We start from the raw sequence: 6,282 nt of genomic DNA, 5'->3' as shown, positions 1-6,282 counted from the left end.
TTTGCTTATTTGAAAAACTTAAGGAATGAGACAGGCTAAGTTAAAATCAACTAAATTGTCAAATGAGGAAATGCTTTTCATAGCATTTTCATTACCTGAACCAGAATTTTGCTAAAGGCAGCAATTTTTTATTTTTTTTCAAAAACCTGTCTTATGACCCCTAAGTTACATTTTTAGTATAGGCAGCCATATCTATCCATGGATTAAAAATCACAACAGTCATTTTGAGCGCAATACACTAAAGAACTATTAAGCTTATTTTCATTCAATGATCTTAAATGGTTTTAGAGATTTTCAAAGTTGCATATGTGAAAAAACAACAACAAAAAAGACTGTTTCAGGGGTCATAACTCCTACATTAGTCAATGAATGGTTTTGAAAATTTCGGCATAAGTCCATCTCATGATGCTGAACATTTTTTTTTAAATTTGTCGACAACGACGACAACAGATGCCAAGTTATGGCATAAGCTCACTTGGCCTTTAGGAAGGTGAGCTAAAAAAAATATTATATTTTTGTAAAATTGGAATGCATTATCATGAGAAAAATGATTAAATTTCAATATAATATTAATTTTTAAAGTCATTAACTCTCACAATTTAAAAACACATTAATTACTTAAAAATAAACTTTTAGGGAAGAGGCAAAATACACATGGTAGTAAAACAGCAACTCCAACTATATTGCTCATTTATATCAAAAGAAATTAATGCACTCATGCATAGAATGGCAAGTACAAACTAATGCTTTTCATTTCTTAAAATGTTGAAACAATTTATTTGCGGAATAACTTTGTATTATTCAAGCATCTTTCTAAATAAAATGAATTTTCAGTTGCAACCATCAGGAACAGATATTTTTAGATCAACACTTCATCAATTACCCAGTGTATCCAATTTTTCCAAGCGCTTCAAAGCTTCATTAGTTATAACTTCACTTGAAATGTTTTCAAGACTCAGATTTAACAAAGCTCATATCAATTTATAGTCATTCACTGTGGTGAATGACAGAAAATTATCTTAGTTATTTTGTCAGATAACTTCAGAATTCTTATCAGTATAGAGCAAATACTATCTAATCATACAAAGTAATAGCAGAACATGGTTATGGTAGGGCCTTGGAAATTGCTAGATGGATTCTTTTGATATTTGGTGTGGTGTATTATCATGAAATGTAGATTTTCATAATATATCCTCCATAATTTGTCAGTTATTTCAGCATGTTTCAAAAATAGAAGACCATGTGGAAGTAACTACTTTGAAACTATTCCATGGTATTTTTATACGACCTCAAAAAATTTACACACATATAATGTTATGGTGCAGTCATCTTTGTCGTCATCTGCAAAGGGTACACATTGTTTCTGTGCAATCTCTTAAGTTGTTGACCAATGATTCTGAAATTTTGATATGATTTTACTAACCACTAAAGGAAGGTTTGTTATTTAATTTGGGCTTTGTGGCCCCTACAGTTTTAGAAAAAGGATTCGAAAAGAGAAAAAAAATAGGTGTTTTATTAAAACTATGTAGAATAGAATGTTCGGGGTTTTTTTTATATTATAATTATTTTTTTAGCTCACCTGGCCATAGGCTATGTGAGCTATTGCCATTACTTCGCGTCCGTCGTTGTGTTAACATTTTATTCAAACATCTTCTCCTCTAACACTACATAATAGATTTGCATGAAACTTATAATGACTGTTCCTTAGAGTATCCTGCACAATATAACTGTTTGAATTTTTGATCGGTTAAAAAACTTGGCTGCCATTTCTTAAAGTAGAACATAGGGGTTAGACAGTAGATTTTTGCATATATCTCCAAAACCCCTAGGTTTAGCCAAATTCTGACATACTTAAAAGTATTCAGCATGATGAGATCTATTTGTGGTCAAATTTTGGTGAAAATCTGTTGACCCATGTTGGAGTTATTGCCCTTTTTGGTCATTTTTTGCTGTTTTTTATGTTATTACTTTCAAAAATCTTCTCCAAAACTACTATACTGTATTCAATGAAAGTTGTAATTTTTGTTTTTTAGGGTATCCTTAACAAAATGACTGTTTGGATTTTTGATCAGTTAAAAAACATGGCCGCCATTACTAAAAATAGAACATAGGGGTCGTACAGTAGTTTTCTGCATATATCTCCAAAATCATTAGGTTTGGCCAATATCTTTCAATTGCTGAAATATCCTTATCATAACGCCTACAAAAGTCTCCAGGGATCAAAGTTGTCAGACGACTCCAAATAAAAGTTATTGCCCTTGAAAGGCAAAAAATTACGTTTTTTGCAGTTTTCAATCAATATCTTGAAAACTATAATAGTTAGAATGAAACTTTTGATTGATGAAATGATCCTCATGATAAGTCCTACCAAAGTCTTCATGGAGTCAAAAGTGTCGGACTTCTTGTTAGAGTTGTTGCCCTTGAAAGGCAAAAATTTAACCAGGTGAGCGATTCACGCTCCTGGGAACCTCTTGTTTTCTATTGTGTTCCTTATTTAATTCTGGTAAACAAATATATCAGCAGATTTTCTGTGTTTTGGATTATTTTCAAGTTATAGGGGTTCAAAGTTGGACAACACCCAAAAAAATTCAACTTGATTCATTTTTGGTCCGACTGAAAATTTTTATTATTGATTCCTCATAATAATCCCTGCCTGTGTTTTTCAATCAAATTTCAGATATGTGCTACGGTTTTCTAGTTATAAGGGGTCAAAGCAGTAACACCTGAAAAAATTGACTTTGTTATTTTTGGTCTGATTTTGAAAATTTTAATTTTAATTTAAAATTTTGTGCAATAGTGTCAAAACCAGTTGTTATGTCCATAATGAATTGTAAGTCCCAATGTTTAAGTATGTCAAAAATTAATATTGTGTCCACACTTGCCCCAACTGTTCAAGGTTTGATCACTGCAGTAATGTCACTGCAGTGCTTCACAAAGCTTTTTATTCAGATAATATTTAATCTGTAATAAAATCTCCATTTTTAATCACTATAGCAACCACCAGTTTCCATTTATGTCATTTTTCATCCCTAGCCAAAAGTAAGAAGCTCAACTAAACTGTGGAGTACTGGCCTAAGTATTATATTCCTTCATGCACATCTGCTTATGATCCCCAACCTTCCTTTAAAGTTTCATAAAAATCCCTTGAGTGTTTTGGGAGGATTGAAATTTTTTTAAACCCAATTATCTCCCTTTAGAGTATTCTGACAGTAACTATATTTTTTGCAAATAACTCAAAAACTGTTGCCTTTAGCAAATTTCTGGCATGAGTAAAATTGTTCAGCATCATAATATGGACCTATGCCAAAATTTTCAAAATGATTGGTCAGCTGATGTAGGAGTTACGGCCCCTGAAACAGTTTATTTTTTGTATTTTCGCATGTGCAACTTTGAAAATCTTCTCAAAATCCATTGCACAGAATTCAATGAAAGTTGGCATTTATGTTCCTTAGGGTATTCCACACAAAACGATCATTGGGATTGTTGATTCATGAAAAAATATTGCTACCGTTACTAAAAAACTAAAAATAGAACATAGGGGTCAGATGGCAGTTTTTTGCAAATAACACAAAAACCGTTGCTTTAATAAATTTCTGGCTTGGGTAACAGTGTTCAGCATCATGAGATGGACCTGTGCCATATTTTTCAAAATGATTGGTCAACTGATGTAGGAGTTACGGCCCCTGAAAGTTTTTTTTGTAATTTTCGCATGTGCAACTTTGAAAATCTTCTCAAAATCCATTATACAGAATTCAATGAAAGTTGGCTTATATGTTCCTTAGGGTATGCCACACAAATTGACTTTTGGGATTGTTGATTCATGAAAAATCATGGCCGCCATTACTAAAAATAGAACAAAGGGGTCAGATGGCAGTTTTTTGCAAATAACTCAAAAACCGTTGCCTTTAGAAAATTTCTGGCTTCATTCATTGACTAATGTAGGAGGTATGACCCCTGAAACAGTTTTTTGTTGTTTTTTTTTCACATGTACAACTTTGAAAATCTTCTTCTCTAAAACCATTTAAGATAATTGAATGAAAATACGCAACATAATTCTTTAGCGTATTGTGCTCAAATTGACTATTGTGATTTTTAATCCGTGAATAGATATGGAGTCATAAGACAGGTTTTCAAAAAAAATTCAAAAATTGTTGCCTTAAGCAAAATTCTGGTTCAGGTCATGAAAATGCTATGAAAAGCATTTCCAGTATTTGACAATTTAGTTGATTCTAACTTAGCCTGTCTCATTCCTCAAGTTTTTTCAAATAAGCAAATGGTTAACCAGTTGAGCGATTCAGGATCTGTTGAGTCTCTAGTTTAAAAGTTAAAATATCTTCCTTTGGAGTCCTGCAATAGTAATTTTATCACTTATGTACATGCATACTGATGCCAACCTTCCTACAAAATTTCATCAAAATCCCTTCAAAAAGCTGTTTAGGAGTCGTGCATACAAAGTTTTAACATGAAAATCCTGCAAGTTGGATTATACCCCTTTGGAATCATCAAAAATCATATTCCATTACATGTTTGACACAGAATAAGAATTTGACCAGAATAAAAGTAGGCCGTTGATTCCTAAATGGTTAAAGTCACAACCTTAAAAATGTATTCCAGCCATCCTTTGTAGGTACATGTATGTCACCTTTTGGTACAATTTCAAAGAGATCCATTCATTTATGTCAAACAGACCGAAACAAACCTATACCTGAATTTTGGGAGGAAGTATAATAATTCATAAACTGATACAGCAATATAAAAAGCATGAGATTTATTCATAAAAACAATGATTCACTTTCAATCAAAATATTACATGTACATCAACAGGAACCATATCATATTACACTCCTTTACACATATACTCCTTACACTTTGGCAATCACAAACACACAGCTTAAGAGAGGCTGGTGAGCAATCTAATTACGATTGTCCACTATCAATACAATTCAGACATAAAAACATGTCATAGCTACTTCCAATACATGCATGTGTTACATGGTGGTGAAACACGACACATTTGTGTACTTGTTTGTACATATTGTAAAATTTATTCAATTCAGATGGGGGAATATTTTTTATAACATATATATATATATGTTACTTGCACAGTATAAAATACACAGTGTGTTCCAAGTTCTCTTTAATTCTGGTAGAATAAACAGCTATTTCGGATCGTTGAAAATATAAGTCTGATGTTAACAAAACATCAAAACATTTTATATTATGTACCTCAATGATTTAAAATGTTAAGTATACACATTCATGCTTTTTTTTCAACCTGTAAAGAATTACAACTGCAACTTAAACATGTGACAAATCTTGTCTATTCTACATGTACATTTGTACATATGTACAATAATCAAAAGCTGGTTATCAACACTGTTTCTCCAGTTTTATACAGAGATCAACTTTTCACGGATAATACAGACATGCTTTGCAAGAGTTTTGGTAGATGTCATCAATTTTAAGTCTTGAATATCATCAACTATGGTTTTCAAATCTGTCAGAGATATAGTTCAGTATAGCTACCATATGTGGTTGCATAAAGTAATAGCTGGTGTAAACAAACATTGCTGTAATAACTACTAGTATTGTATCTGATGGAGAATTAAGGTAAATATTCAATTGTCAATTTAGTGTACCAGTAATGGCATTTAGCCAAGTAAATTACAAATTGTGAACACAATGTCATTTATGAAAGAAAGTATATAAATGCAATAAGTTCAGAATGAAATGAACTTCTGTGCTTTAGTAAACATTGGGCAGATAAAACTGTTTTTACCTCTGTATTTTTATTGGTTTAACTGCCCTGGTCAATATCAGTTGATGAGAACTTTACAAATAAGTTTTGTGAAAAAGTACGGGAAAGTTTTCAGTGATATCACACACCACATAATAAATAACAAACCAATCTGGTTTGTCTATTGATCAAGGTTGCGGTAGTTTCACTTTGGATCCAAGCAATTGTAGAAACATTTAGTTTAAATGTACAATTCCTTGTTTTGATTTAATTAGAAGTGTTTGATGGTGATGCCTGTATTTATTTTTTAGAATCATGCTTTGTTTAAAGTGATTGGACAGAGTAAATAGTAATACCATAGACCTCTAATTGCAGCAGCGAGACATCCACTAAATGTATATAGGATTAGGCCATATCAAGTTAATTTGTAGATTCTCATCCCCAACTGCCCTTACTCAAAGGGCCGCCCCAAATTTTTTTAATTTTTAATTTTTTTTTTATGGTGGTTCAAATTTCCAGATTTCCTCTATATCTGTACCCATCAC

This window comes from Perna viridis, chromosome 2 (assembly GCF_037379345.1).
Source record: "Perna viridis isolate PV_CMFRI_1.1 ecotype Kerala chromosome 2, ASM3737934v1, whole genome shotgun sequence".
NCBI lineage: Eukaryota > Metazoa > Mollusca > Bivalvia > Mytilida > Mytilidae > Perna > Perna viridis.
This window is presented reverse-complemented; position numbering follows the sequence as displayed.